Here is a 14,278-nt window from a genome sequence, read left to right on the forward strand (position 1 = left end):
ACCTCTAGAGTGACCTCAGGTCAAATTCTGGTTGTACTACTTTCTCACTGTCAAATCAACCCTCGGAGCTTCAGTCCACTCACGCGTGAGACGGACTAAAAAGAGTAGCCAAGTACGGGATTTTGGGGGGATTGTGTCATTCCATGGAAAGTGCTTGCCACACAGTAGGTGGTGGTTCAATTTACTGAGCATTTATTGAGCGCTTCTCAGGCGCCAAACATGGGGACACAAGCTAGACCAAGTATAAATGGTTAATGATACTATGTATTCCTCCCGCACTCTGCTCAGCCGGAAGTTCTCCTTCTTTGTAATGTTCCATGTGACTGCCTTTCTTCTCGACTTACTTTACAACTTCGCGCTTGCCCCCCACCGCCCTGCACTGCCTTCCTTCCACTGTGTGAGAAGCAGGATTCTCAGTATTAGGGACCACCCTCCGAGTCCCGGCCCACGCCCGCGGAGCCGTACCTCACCCGGGGTCCACGCGTGGGGCTCTCCGAGAACGAGTGGGAGAATGGGGGGTGCAAGGAACACTGGAGCGCGACCAAAAGGTAACGATGAAGCTGCCGTACCTAGGTCTGCTTGGTTCCAGGGCCCACGACCCCGGGGGGGGCGCCCCCCAGCCGTGGACCCCATTCCCCGGCTGGCGCCCGGAGGAGGAAGACTAGGAGGCACCGAGGCGGGGTCCCAGCTGGGGCTCCGGGAGACGCGGCGCCACCGCCTGCCAGCGCGATCGCTCCCGGGCCCGCCTCCCCGCGGCCCCGCCTCCCCGCGGCCCCGCCTCCGCCTCGCCCCTGCGCGCTCGCCCAGCCCCGACAAACCACACCCCGCCCCGGCCGCCGGGTGGCCCCGGCCCGACTCCGCCCCCTTCGCGCTCGCCCCCGCCCCCGGCCTCCGGGCAACAAGGGCTCGGCCCTCCCCCTAATTATCCACATTTTCCCCCTCCCGGCCTTTCGGCGGCCTCAGCTAAGCCCCGTCCCTCCTTAGCACTGCCCCTAATTATTCCCACCCCGCCCCAGCCTAGCCGCCTCCTTGGCTAAACTCCCCCCCCCTTTGCCCCGGCCCCCCCCCCCCGCCCCCGCCATCCCCCCCAGATCCCCCCAACTCGTCCACACCCCGCCCCTGCCTCTGGGCCGCCCCAGATCGGCCACGCCCCCTCCGCTTTTGCCCCGCCCCCGCCCTATCCGCCTCGGGAGGCGTGCGCTTGTGTCCCTCTCCTCGTCTCCCTTTCTCCTCGTCCCGCGTCTCGCTAGGGGCCTCGGCTCAGGCTCCGCCCTGCCCCCAGGCTCCACCCCCCGCGGAGACCACCCCTGCCCTCCCGCCCGCCCCCCCCCCCTCGCCCGCCCCGCCTCGCGCGCCGCGCCCCCGCCCCCGCAGCCCCGCCCCGGCGCGGGGACCACCCTCCGCCCGCGGAGGCGCGGGCCGAGCGCTCCGGGCACTCTCGGCGGTCCCGGCAGCTCGCCTCCGCCGCGCGGATATTCGCGCGGAGATTCCCGCGGAGCCGCGCGCGCCCCCGGCCGGGCTGACCTCCCAGACGGTGAGGAGAGCCGCAGGAGCCGGCGGGGACGCAATGCGAGCCAGGTAGGCAGGCGGCGGTCCGGCGCTCCCCTGTGGGCAGCTCCCGCCCAGTGCCCGGCCTCGCTCCCACAGAGCCTGCCGGGGCTCGGCGGGCTCGCACCCCTCGTGGGCGCCGATCGTTCCCCCGCCGCCTGAGTTCGGGGTCCGGGTGCTCCGGCACGGCTGGCGCCGGGCGGCTTCGGGAAGCCTCTCTCCCCTTGCTGCCGCCCGGGCGCCTGGGTTACCCGGGCGCAGACGGGCGGGCCAGGGTTCCCGGCGCCGAGCCGCTGTCGGAGCCCCCGCGTGCGCCGGCGGAGCCCCCTCCCCCGGCCCTGGCGCCTCCTGGACAGGCCCTGCGGGGTGGCCCGGCGCGGCGACCGCACGCGTCCCCGGGGCGCCCCCTCGCGCGGTTCTGGGGAGGAGAGGGGGACGCGCGGTCCCGGGTTAAACTTGTTGGTGACAATGCATATTTCAACTTCGGAGATGCCTGGTTCTAGGATGGAAATACAAATCCCGGGTTGTGGCTGGGCCGTCCGGGGAGTGAGCAGTCGCGAGCTGACAGCGCGGGCTGCCGGCGGGTGGGGACGGCTGGAGGAGAGGCACGTTGTTCTCTAAGTGATGTTTCCCGGGAAGCCTGCTCCGCGCTGCGGATTGGTGGTGCCCGAGAGTGCGGGCGGCTCCTGGCCCGCGGCCGCTTCTGCAGCCGGGGGACCAGGCCGACGCTGGCCCTTCCCCGGGGTGCTGGGCGGCGCGAGAGCCGCGGGCCCTCTACGTGCTGACCGGCTTGCGGATCCTCCCCAGCAGTGAGATTTCGAGAGGGGACGCCGGGCTCGATTTTATTCGTGCTCATTCTTGGCGAGTTAGTGCAGCAGATTTGTAGTGTGTCCTTTATCAGTAATAAGTTCGTATAACTTTTGTTTTCATCACAGAAGCAGTATATGCTTTGGGGAGAAAACATGGTAACAAAAAAATATAAACAGTAAGACAGAAGACATCCGTGATCCCACTGTTCCTACCCGCCTTTAATATTTACATTCTTGGTGTCACAGGCTTGCCGATTTAATGAGTAAGTTGCAATTGGGGCTTCTCTTGCCTAAATCAAAATAATCCCTTTACACAGCTCTCCTCTCCGCAGCCTTCCAAGGGTAGTGGTCTCTGAACACCTAAGTTTATCTTTAGTGACCTGGCTCCCTTCTGAGCTGGCTCCCCTTCTGTGGGCCAGAGGTGGACAGAGGAGGGAGCATCAGCCTAGAACGTTGGGTGAGACTGCATTGGCCTGGTTGTTCTCCACCTTCCCCTGTGGTTTGGGTTCCTTGCCTTGTAAAAAGGAAGATAATGATTCTCAATCTGCTTCTCAGGCCACCATAAAAATTAATGGGTGGTTTGTGAAGCGTTTTGACATCCTTGGATGGACAGCGACTGTACTTTAAGGGGCTAGGGAGCATTTTGCTGTTCCACATTGCCTTCGTCATCCAGTGAAACAGTCTACCTTCCACCTGGCCCTCCTGACCAGGAAACAGACTCCAGGAATGTCCGGTGAAGCCTGGAGAACGTTCCTGGTTCTGGGCTCTGTGCATTCTGTGCAACGAGGGGGGGGGTGATTAGAAGGAGACGCACTCCCCAGTCAGCCTCCTCCCTCCTTGCTTTGTGCATATGGGTGGACTTGGAGAGGGTAAGGGACAGGTCCCCCGTTGCCCAGGCCCGATGTTTGTCCATCTGTGGAATGCCAAGGCCATGCTGATCTGGGAGGGAACAGTTAGTTCTGGGAGGACTCGGAAAGTGAACAAACCTGGCTTCCAGGGATTTGTCTTATGGCTTGCTTGTTTACGAAATGAACAATGAGCAGCTCAGATCTGTGGTGCCTGAGAAGCTTCTGTGAGCTTTAATTTTTTCCTGTTGTTCCAGGACTCAGGCACCACACTCCATGGCCCTTTCCAACAATGGATAGAGACTCACACCATTTGTTAATTTCAGGTATGCAAATCCCCAGTGGGGAGAGGCTCACACAGGTTGCCTTTTGTTCCCCCGGCAGTGAAACTGAGCCTTGCTGGAAGAGCCTCCGTAGCTGGTCTGCGGGGCTTCAGTCTGTCATTTGATAGTTTTCATTTTTTTATTGTTTGATCCCACCGGCACTTTGATCTGCCCGAGGTCTGGTGGCTGATCCCAGTCCAGACACAGGGGGATTTCCAGAAGGACCCAGAAAGGGGGCTGGACAAGTTGTTGCCAAGTGTCCTTAACTGGGCTGTCTGCCAGTTAGTATTATGCTCTTAATTTTCTCGGTGGAGGGAGGAAGAGGGAGTCTTCCTGGATTTTCTCCTTTGCTGTTGTTTGCTAACTTGATTTCTGGTTACCCAGCAGCCTGGAAGTGCTTTCCTGTGGCTGCTGGAACAGACTTTTTCTTATTCTAATGGTTTCTCGTCTGTCGATAAGGTATGCTAATGCGAATGGGGTTTACGCCCTTGGGTCTTGGGAGGCCCCTCCCGCATTTAAATCTCCCGATCGCCGCCAGTTACTTGTGGGAGGAGGGCGCTTGGCTTCCCTCCGATTCTTAGTGGAGCCCTTGGCCCGAGCAAGGTTAAGAGGCACGGAGTTCGACCCTTGGTGTTCTCCCTGAGTCCGGGCAGACCTCTCTGGCTCCCTGTTTTGGGTATCAGCCTTGTTTTGACTGATTAGCAGCTGCTGTTTTAGCAAGTGGGCCCTGGGCCAGCCACGTGGGTTTTCCTTAACTTTGTTATTTTCAAATCCCGCACCTGTACTGGATGGCGGTGTGATTTCTCTCCTGAGAATTCAATCCAGGCCCCTGGGATATTTCCGAAGGCCCTGGAGCAGGGCACTCGGACTTCTTTGTCCTGAGGTCGCTGCCTGACAAGCTGGAACCGGGAAGGGTCACCGAACAGCTATGGAGACTTCACTCAGAGTGCTCTGGCCGGCTTTGCTCCTGGCCAGGAGGGGAGCCTGGGGCCATCCTGTGTGGGGGCCTGAGCTGGGCTGCCCACCTTCTCAGGGATTGGCACAATAGAAGCCCCGCATTCCGCCAGCACCCTCTGGAGGAGTGACAGAAGAATAATTCACCGAGTCCCCAAACGCCCAGGGAACAATCCTGCTACTTACTGAGGATCTCTCAGGAAGCCTGAGCCTGCTTTTCAGTGGGCCCCCGGGGGCATCCTCGAGTTACATAACAGCACCTGATGCCATCTGGCCCAGTGTCTTAAGGGAAAGGATGTCAATACTCAGCCTTCTGAAGGCCATGGCTCTCAGAAGGTATTTTAAAAATCAAGGGGTGAGCAGTGTGTTTCGAGGGGGGAAGGGTGGATCCCACAGAGTGCATCAGTCCCGCCCCCCCCACCGCCCCAAGGTGGACTAGCGCCTGCTCAGACCGGCCCCTCAGTAAGCCAGTAGGATCTCAGGAAGGAGTTCGCCTAATTTAAGTTGAGATTTGGGATATTTTAGGGCTAGAAAGAGGTATCATTTGCTGAAGGCTTACGAAGCACCCGGCCTGGCAAGCACACGTTAAGACCCTCACCAAAATCATGAAGGGTTCCCTCATACATAGAAGCTGTGAGGATTTACGTAGTCCCCCAGCACAAGGGTCCCAGAGTGCTGGAGCCGGGAATTGAACCTGTGTCTGCCCAAGCCCCGCGCTTTTATTCACATCTCCCAAGGTGCTGACATCAAAAGCGCTCATGCACGAAGACAGGTGCGTGAAGCCTCCTTACACAGTTACAGAACTTGCACTCTGAAGGTGACGAAATCCTTAAAACCTGCAAAATGTTTGCAGCCTGAGCGGAAGGCAGCCAGTTCCACCTTTATTCCCGGGGATCTGCACCCTCTCCCTGTCTTCTGCAGGGTCCAGGTTGGTTCCTTTGGAAGACTGAGGTGTTGCCGTTGGGGGTAACACGGACAGGAGCCCCCATGAAGTCTGTCCTTGTGCCCTGAAGCGAGGGTATTCCGGGCAGACCGAGGTCATGAGAATAAGATAAAGATTACGGGCAGTCTCTCTAGTAGGTGTAAGATAAGGATTCCACCTTCCACTTCACAATGAAATAAATGACACACTCAGGAGATTATTCTTATCTGCTCATTAAAAGCTCAGTCTCTGGAGAAACTCTCTGCTGGTTCCTGTTAGCCCAACGCTTCTGAACAAATTGAAAAGAATACTTCCTGTGGAAGGATTTTTGTGGTTCCAGACTCCTGTGATTCATCTTCTCCTCTCTCCCTCCTTCCCCTTCCCCCAGGCTGTGGGACTCAGGGAAGCCCTGCCCCATTTTTAGGAACCAGGAAGCTTGCTCTAGTCTCTCGGGGCCTGAAGGCAATACAGGTGTCCTTCCCTGGCTTCCCAGTGTCGGAGGCCCTTGTGCATGTGGTCTGCTGATAAACCAGCTCAGAGGAGGGGAACAAAGAGCCGTGACCGTTGCACCTGCTGGCTTCAGTGGTGTGGTCTAAACAGCCCCGCTGTGGCCCCTGGGCAGCTACCGGGTTGAACCACCCATGTGAGCCAGTGAGAGCCAGCTGCAGCTCACCCTTCACTGCCCTGAGCTCACCAGCCGGCCCCCCTTAACAAAGGGGGCCACATGGTTGCCTGGCTTCTGCAGGGACCGAGTCTGCCCAGCAGCTGGGCAGGGAGAAGATTCGGATGTCATTGGGTGGCGAGCTTCGGCCAGCTTCAAAGCATACTGTTATGTTGAAATCACCTGGGAGGTGGATTTTGTTTTGTTTTTGTTTTTGTTTTTGTTTTTAAATCCATCTTTGCCCGCCTGATCATCCCCGGGGGAAAGCAGATCTCTGAGGGCGGGGCCTAGACCTGGACAGTTCCCCAAACCTCCCCATCAGAATCCCCATTCTCCTATGTATCCAGGTTGCTTTACTCTGAGGGAGGGTGTCTGTTGAAAGGAAACTGGAAGTGTGGTTTGGGACACAGGGCAGACTCTGTGTCGGAGGTCGGAGGGAGTTGCCGCTTTCCCCTTGTGAAGCCAGGGAAGGTTTTCAGGGCCAGGTGAGGCAGGCAGAGGCCCAGATCTTTCCAGGTGCCGACTGGGGATGTTACTCCATTGACCCTTTCTCTGCATGGGTCGTGATCCACATACTTGTTCCTCCTTGGTCGCTCTAGCTGGTCTAGAACAGAAAGGGTCTTCATGGAAAAAGGGGGTCAGGATGAACCCAGGAGCTCTGTCCTTGGAGAGACCGCTACTTGGTTGGTTTGATGAGCTGATCTCTGATGTTAAAGCAGAGAACCAGAGTCTCTAGGAGCTTCCTGGGACCACCCAAGTGAAGCCAGGAGAAGCTCCCTGGTTAAGGGTTTTGTCAGTCTGCGCTTGGTTGCATACATAACTCGGATTATTTTTTCTCTGCCACAATTAGCAGTAAAATCATTGTAAAATGTGAGAGCTCCTTGGGAGGCAGCAAGCCACGTGGGAAGGGGGGAGTGTCCTTAAACATCTGACCCAGTCCTGTTAGCAGGTCTGACACTAGCAAGAGGGAAGCCAGGCCCCTGGGGTGCAGAATTGAAGGAGGGGTCCCTGGGGTTGTTCACCTGCAGGGTCTGCCTCACTGACCGAGAAAGGGCCAGCTCAGGCCTCATTTCCTTGGGTTGAGCCCACGAGTGTGGAAGAGCTCCCTGGAGACTTCAGCATGAGCCGGGGGGTCTGGGAGCACTCTTCCAGTTCACCTCAAGAAGATGGGGCATGAAGGCCAAAGAGAGGGAGCAGAGAAGCAGCTGGAGGAGGGAGAACAGGCAGGGGTGTGTCCCTGCAGCCAGGCTGGATTTGGTGGGGGTGTAGAGGAAGGGCGTTGGGAGCTCAGTGCAAACAGGACAGTTGTGGGGTTGATCAGAGAAGCAACAACGAGGGGACAGGGAGGAGCCACTGGGTTTGGCTTGTTAGAACTGTGCAGTTATGGTAGTTGGAAGATACTAGGAAAAATAGAGAACATGGGAAAATATTCACATAAAAGAATTAGGACTGTCATTTGATGGTATTGAGATAGGAAGAACCCAGGATCGGGTCGCACAGAGGGCTGGGATGTCAGGGACCAGCCCACAGCCGTGCAGGGCAGTGAGTGGCCTCATGCCCTGCGAGGGAAGGAGATGGACGTGGGTGGTTGTCTTCAGGAAGAATAGGTTAAAAGACTTCCCCAGATGCCTTTTCAGGCTGTTATGGCCAGGAGAGTCCTTGGCCCCTAAGACCTAATTCAGGCTCCTTCAAGAAACCTTTCCTTGATTCCCGAGGTTGGGAGTCAAGCAGCAAGACTGCTGCTTGACTGCTGCTTCCTGCACGAACACTGTCCTGCTAGGCTGGGCGCCACTGGTCACCAGTGACATTTTACTGGCGGCCACATCCGCAGTGCCAGACAGCACGTCCCATGAATGTGGGAATTGACAGGCGGAGATGGGCTGATCAAGGTGAACACTGCAGGGGGCGACTTACTGTATAACCTTTCGGAAGCTCCATTAATATTCTCTTCTTAGACGTCTTAGCAGTTCCAAGTGCACAATATGTGACAGAAGTAATTTCTGGCTTTTAAGAATTCTGGCCTGTGAATAGTAATCAGCTTACTCATAAATTCTGTCAAGTGGCACCCCCTCACTCTGACATTTAACGTTTCATTCAGAGAGCCTCACCCCGCCTCTGTTTACCCATTTTACTCTGCTGCCCGCTTTGAAAGGATTTTAATTTTTAGTAGGTTTTAGATACAAAGAAGTAAGTGGAATATCCTAAAAAAAAAAAGTGCAGATGCATTCCAGTATTTTTTTTTTTTATTACCCTGAGAATTGTCGCTTTGAGAAGGGGAGTCAAATATTTGCATGTGTTCTTTGTGTGAATGGGAAATAAAAGCACTGGGTTGGAATTTCACTGGAAATAATTACTGGAGCCGATATAATCCATATAAATAATTCACGAGAAGTGCTGGGCCCAGGACCCAAGACCAGAATCGCTCAGTTGACAGTGGTGAGGACGGTGGGTGTAGGTAAACCCAGTCATCCATCGGCTCTGGTCTGGTCCCCCGATCCTCCCCATGACCCCTATCCCATTACCCCTCTTAGAAGTTGGGATTTTTTTTTTCCCTTTGTGGTCTCAGAAATCAGTGTTCAAGATGTTCTCAAGAGGAGAGCCCTGTCCCTCAGGGTCCTGGCTCTGTGCTGGTCTGCAGCTGTTGGATGGATAGTCTTCCATTTGTAGTGCTGGACCGGGAAACCCAGATTTCCCATTTCGCTCACCTTTCAGGCCCTTGTCAGAGGATGCGGAGCCCAGGTGGCGCACATCAGAAATGAGTTCTTGGGGTTTACGTAGTGCACGTACTTGGCTTGTATTTTGTTAGAACCACCTGTGATTTCGGGGCTGTTCATGTGGGGAAGAGCGTGTGTTGGTCTCAGAGAGAGATGCCCAGGGAACCTTCTGTGCTCCGTAACCCTGGTTGCAGCTGATGGGGCCCAGCCAGTCCCGAGGAAGAGGATGGGGGGCAGGTGTTCCTTTTCCTCTGGGCAGGAGCTTCATGGGTTCCTTCACTTTGTCTTCTGTTTATAAACATTTTAAGAGCTTGAGAAATTCAGTTTCAGGTAATTTGACATGTAGATGCTAATCTCAGAATCATAGTTACTATTTGAGGATGCACGTGCACACACACACACTTGAAATACTCCTATCCACCTCTTCACATAGGGATTTTTCTGTGGTTTTACCCATTTATCAGCTTTTCCTCGGTGTCAGACCCTGTGCCGGAGTCTCCTGTAGATGGCTCTTTCTTTTCAGTTGATCTGTGAGGAAATAGTCGGATTCGCACAACCAGAAGTCATATGTGCTTCAAGGAAAATCCTTATTAAGAATTAAGTGGCTAGGGACGTCTGAGTGGCTCAGTGGGTTAAGCATCTGCCTTCGGCTCAGGTCATGATCTCAGGGTCCTGGGATCCAGCCCCGCCATCGGGCTCCCTGCTCAGCCAGTAGTTGTGCAGGGGGTGGTGGGGGGGTAAGCTTCTCCTTCTCCGCCTGCTTGTTCTCTCGCTCTCTCTCTCAGTCCCACACAGCTGTCTGTGTTCCAGTCTTGCACTTCTGTTTCCTTCGAGTTTTGACACTGGATGACTTTTTGGACTTGAGACCCAGCTTTCTTCTCGGTAACATGGTGGCTGTAGATACTTAACTTCCAGGGGCTGGGAAATGTCAGCGTGGAGATGTGGATTTCACCACCTCATCCCCTCGTGTTGGGCTTTGGGCCCCATACCTGTCCTGGGGTGTTCTTTTGTGAGTCCTGTGTGCACTACGGATTTTTTCTTAAATACTGAGTAAGTAGAGATTTTCTGTGGTGTTTCACCATCTGCGTTAAATAGGGGTGCAGGGCTTTGATAGTTTTAGGTGTTCAGTCAGGTGTTCGATCTGATCTTTGAAATATGTACGGGCACAGTCTATGGCCATACCACCCTGAACGCGCCCGATCTCATCTGAAATATGTACGGGCACAGACGAGTTGCGTGATAAGGATTTGCTCTTCCAGTCCTTGCCCCGTTGCTCAGGTTTCTGGGAGCGGGAGGAAATGCAAGGGATAGAATCAGCAGGTTGTGCCCTGGCTGGTAGTGTGCGGGGACCAGCAGTTGCTCGGTGGAGGCCCCCGAGTCTGGGTGTTCCAAGGCCTGACGGTGAGCAGGGGATGAGAAGCATCTTGTGTTTGATACAGGTACTTTCTGGGTAAGCAGATTGTTTAGGGAATATTTTCTTGTGGTTTTCCTCCTTTTCTTAAAAAAAAAAGAAAAGAAAAACCTTTCCACTTGAGTTTTTTCCCTAATTACCCAGGTAATTATGCGTTCATCTTAAAAATCTTAGAAAATGCAAAAGGAGAAAAAAGTTCACATTGCTGGAACTTTGCCACCTATGAGAACCAGTCTGGTCTGAACTGGACCTTTTTTGTCTGAGTTTCCAGTGTTGTCACATGGAAGTCTAGAAGTTTCCAAACAAAGCAGGATCAAAGAGTGAGGACTTGTTCTGTGCATAGCAATTCTTTTCATACGGATCTTTCGAATGAATGCTACACTTTTTAAAAACTGCTTTTTATCTAAAATTATGGTTGACCTATTTTCACATCAATAAACACAGATTCGGATCCTCAAATGACTGTCGGATGGTTCCAGAAGGCACCCTATTTAACAAATCCTTATTCATAGACAGCCCAGTCACTTGGAAATTATAAAGAGCACTGCAGTGAACATCTCGATACATATGTCCTTCAATACGTGGAAGTTTTTCCTTGGAATCATTTTTTTAACACTATTGTGCTCAATTCTACAAAGAATTTCTGATTATATTAATAGTTGGATGAATGTGTAGTCACTCCTCAGAAAAGTCTCCAAAGGCAGTGATCTTGGGAAAAGTTTCCATGACTGTTGTGTTCAACTGGGTGAACTTTAAGACCAGGTTTAGAAATGCCGGTACCCCATCTGTGGGGATTGATTCCGGCTGTCCAAATGCTCGGGCTGTGCATTGTGAGCTTTCGGGGTGGGGTTGGGAAAGCACAGCTCAATTTGAAGATGTACACTTTCACACCAGTTTCTTTTCTTTTTTTAAAGGTTTTATTTATTTGACACATAGAGGGAGAAATAGAACAGGCAGGGGGAGGGACAGAGGGAGAGGGAAAAGCAGGCTCCCCATTGAGCAGGGAGCCCAACGCAGGACTCGATCCTGGGACCCTGAAATCATGACCTGCACCGAAGGCAGATGCTTAGCCAACTGAGCCACCCAGGTGTCCCTACCTACTCGCCAGTTTCAGAAACATCAACCTATGGGGGAAGGTGTGTGTCTTAGAACATGGTATGTTCTTGGAAGGTATATGTCTCAGAACATGGGAGGTGTTTCTGTCCGGAGGTCCTCAGGGCCCCCTCCCTCCTCGAGGTGAAGGGCTGATGATTTCCCTGCAGTCAGCTTCAGGAAGGACAGGCACTGTCCATGTCCCCGGGGTCACGGCCTTCCAGGTGTCAGGTGCTGCGTGGGGAGGTGTCTGGGGTCCACTCTGTCGAGGAGGGCTGCTGCAGTTGGATCTGATGCAGGGCAGCGCCCCAGACTTGGTTTACAACTTCCAGGTTCATTAGGAGGAGAAGGTAAACTTTTATTCCTTCCCTGGACAGGGAGGCCATCATTTGATTTCTAACTGCGGTCTGGTGTCACAGGGTTTCTCCATTCTGGCAAGAGAGGAAAACTAAATTATGGGTGGAATGTATTTTGGCCCGCCTCCTGAGCCTGGCTTTGCAGAGGGCCCTGGCTGCCGCCTCCGGTCTTGGCACCACCGTGTCCCTGAGTCACTGCTCACCTATGGTGACATGAGGCAGCACTTTGGGGGCTGCCGGGAAGGCCGGAGGACTGATCATTCACACTGGTGGTTTGTTCCAGGAGGCGGGGAGCCCCTAGATTGGGTCTGAGAGCTGAGCCTTTTGTAACTGTGGATGCTGTCCCTGGCCCTCTTGCCCTTTTGATGATCTGTTGGTGGATCGCACGGAGCCCACTCTGTTCCAGGCGGGGGATGGGGAAACCACTGGGGAAGGCCTCTGTCCAGGCAAGTGGCTTCCAGTACCCAGGAGGAGAGGTCAGGGTTCCGAGGTGTACTGGGGGGTCAGGACATGCTTCCTGCAGGAGCCCCACTGAGTGAGGGATGAAAGAATTGGGTAGGCACCTGCAGAGGGTTTGGGGGGTAGAGGGTAGCTGAATTAGTGCCAGAAACCCAGCGAGGTGACAGCTTTCTGGAAGCACCTGTCGGGGTATGCGAGGGGCAGGTGGCTGGATGGAGTAGTCCTTCTGGGCTTCATTCAGTTTTGAACCTTAAGGCACTGGAAAAACTTGATTAAACATGTAGGCCTGGCTTGAAAGGGACCAAGGTGCCCCAAGACCCAGCCCTTCATCCTGGACATCTCCCCACACCCTTCATCTGGGGGGCTCCCGGGACTCCACCCTGTGACCCACATGGCTGCCTCTCCCTCCCGACTTACTAGGAAGGTCTCACGAAATCATCTGATTGAATGACACTCTGCACTGTGTTAAGAGTTACTTTTGTTAATAAAATGACACCAGAAACTAAGCTAGCCGTCTGATTAAGAGAGCCCCAGCTTTTTCATAGTCCAGAAAGGAAAAGGTATTGAGAAAGAAGGTGAGATTTTCCAGTGAGAGCAACACTGGAGGGACCCTGAGAAGCAGATCAGAGCACCTCTCTGGGGTCATCTGTCTCTGACCTGTGCCCCCAGGCCATGGCACGCAGAGCGGCAGTCAAGGCGATCCCTGGCTCTCCTTGTCAGGTTCTGAAACCCACCAGGCTGGGCCATCCTTCCCCTCCCAAAAGCCCGCTTCTCAGGCTGCAGGGGCCTGAGCCGCTGGGAGGTGGCGGCTTTGCTGGCCATCCAGCGGATTTCTGTGGGGGTTAACCCACATTGACCTGGCTAATCCTGGTTCTACTTGGGGGGTACCTTCCATGCCATCTTCTGCCTCAGGAGGACCACCAGCTGTCCTCAGCATGCTTGGAGCAAAACCATGACTTTTTCAAGGTGAAAAGAACATACCTAAGAGCTAGAGCATGAGGTCATAAACACTGCCTTTTTGTCATTAGTGGAATTGTCGAGAAATTGGCTGCTTGCTAAATTGGGAGCCTGATGATTTTTCTGGGAAGGAGCTGGGTTATTTTGATGAGCAGGAACGTGGAGAGAATGGCAGTGATCCCCGAGGGGAGTGTGGTGTTGGAGGCCCGGAGTAACAGGTGAATGAGGCGTGCAGGACAAAATGCCGATTTATGGTTTCGCAGAGGACTGTGAATTAGGCACTACGGGAAGAACTTGAGCGAGTGTGACTTTGAATATGTCAGGTTGTTTGTAGCTGTCTTCTGCCTTCAGATTTTACTGCTGGGAATTGCAGATAGGCAGCTCTCTGGAGCCCGCAGACAGGCCTGGAAGGGAGTGCACAGAAATCATAGTGGTTTGGATGTGAAAATTGGCGGGCGAGGATTGGGGTGGTCGCCCCCTGTCCACCCCCAGCTCCCTCCATTGACACCGAACCCAAGGGGCTCGTGAATCGGTCCACGGACCCAGCAAGAATCTGGAATCGTGGGGAGTAAAGTTTAGTTTTATGTGGCACTGAAGCCTGCGTGTTAAGTGGCGGGGCTGTTTACTGAAACACGTGACTGGGGACGCAGGGGCCTACACGTGCCACGGTGGGTGTGGATGTGTGGACTGTGGCACGGAAGGACTAAGATCACCGAGGATGGCTCCGCCCAGGACGTGTCCCACCGAGCGCAGCTGGGGTCAGCACTGCTGTGGGGTTGACTCGGTTTGACAGGCACCTCGTTTTCCATCGTGCTTCCCACACTGGGGGGGGCGTCTGCGTCCTTGACCCCCATGTATTGCTCTGACTTGTAAGGATCCTCAGAAACTTCAGAAATGACTGTCCTTTTCATAGACAGCAAATAGTCCTGGTGTCAAATTAGTGTGAACATCTCCTGCCTGGCCGAGAAAGCGTAAACACCCTCTTTAATTAAGCGAACATTATACTTGATAATAGAAATATTAAAAAACTGTGAAGCTGTGGAATGCCGCTTCACTAACAAATTGTGTTTCTGTAGTCCCTCTCTTCTTCGGGTGGTTCCTGGGCGTTTTTGCGTAACGCAGAGAAGTGATGCTTGTAACAGTACTCATAGCTAATAGTGGGAGTTAAGTCGTCACTGACATTTGCTGTGTGCCATTCCATGGCTTTGTCCTTACAACTCGTGTGGG

The 14,278-nt window shown here is 54.2% G+C and overlaps 1 protein-coding gene across 1 annotated transcript in view; it reads left to right on the forward strand.

Annotated features, from left to right (window-relative positions):
* Nucleotides 1-1,490: 1,490 nt before the first annotated feature.
* Nucleotides 1,491-14,278, forward strand: part of LOC111142995 (SH3 domain binding protein 4) — an 80,861-nt gene continuing 68,073 nt past the window's right edge. Inside the window, exon 1 of the mRNA XM_022496380.1 lies at nt 1,491-1,578. The gene's annotated coding sequence lies outside the window, so the exon portion shown is untranslated. The remainder of the gene's footprint in view (nt 1,579-14,278) is intronic.

The sequence above is a fragment of the Enhydra lutris genome, unplaced genomic scaffold (genome assembly GCF_002288905.1).
Source record: "Enhydra lutris kenyoni isolate GAN:26980312 unplaced genomic scaffold, ASM228890v2 scaffoldscaffold1, whole genome shotgun sequence".
NCBI lineage: Eukaryota > Metazoa > Chordata > Mammalia > Carnivora > Mustelidae > Enhydra > Enhydra lutris.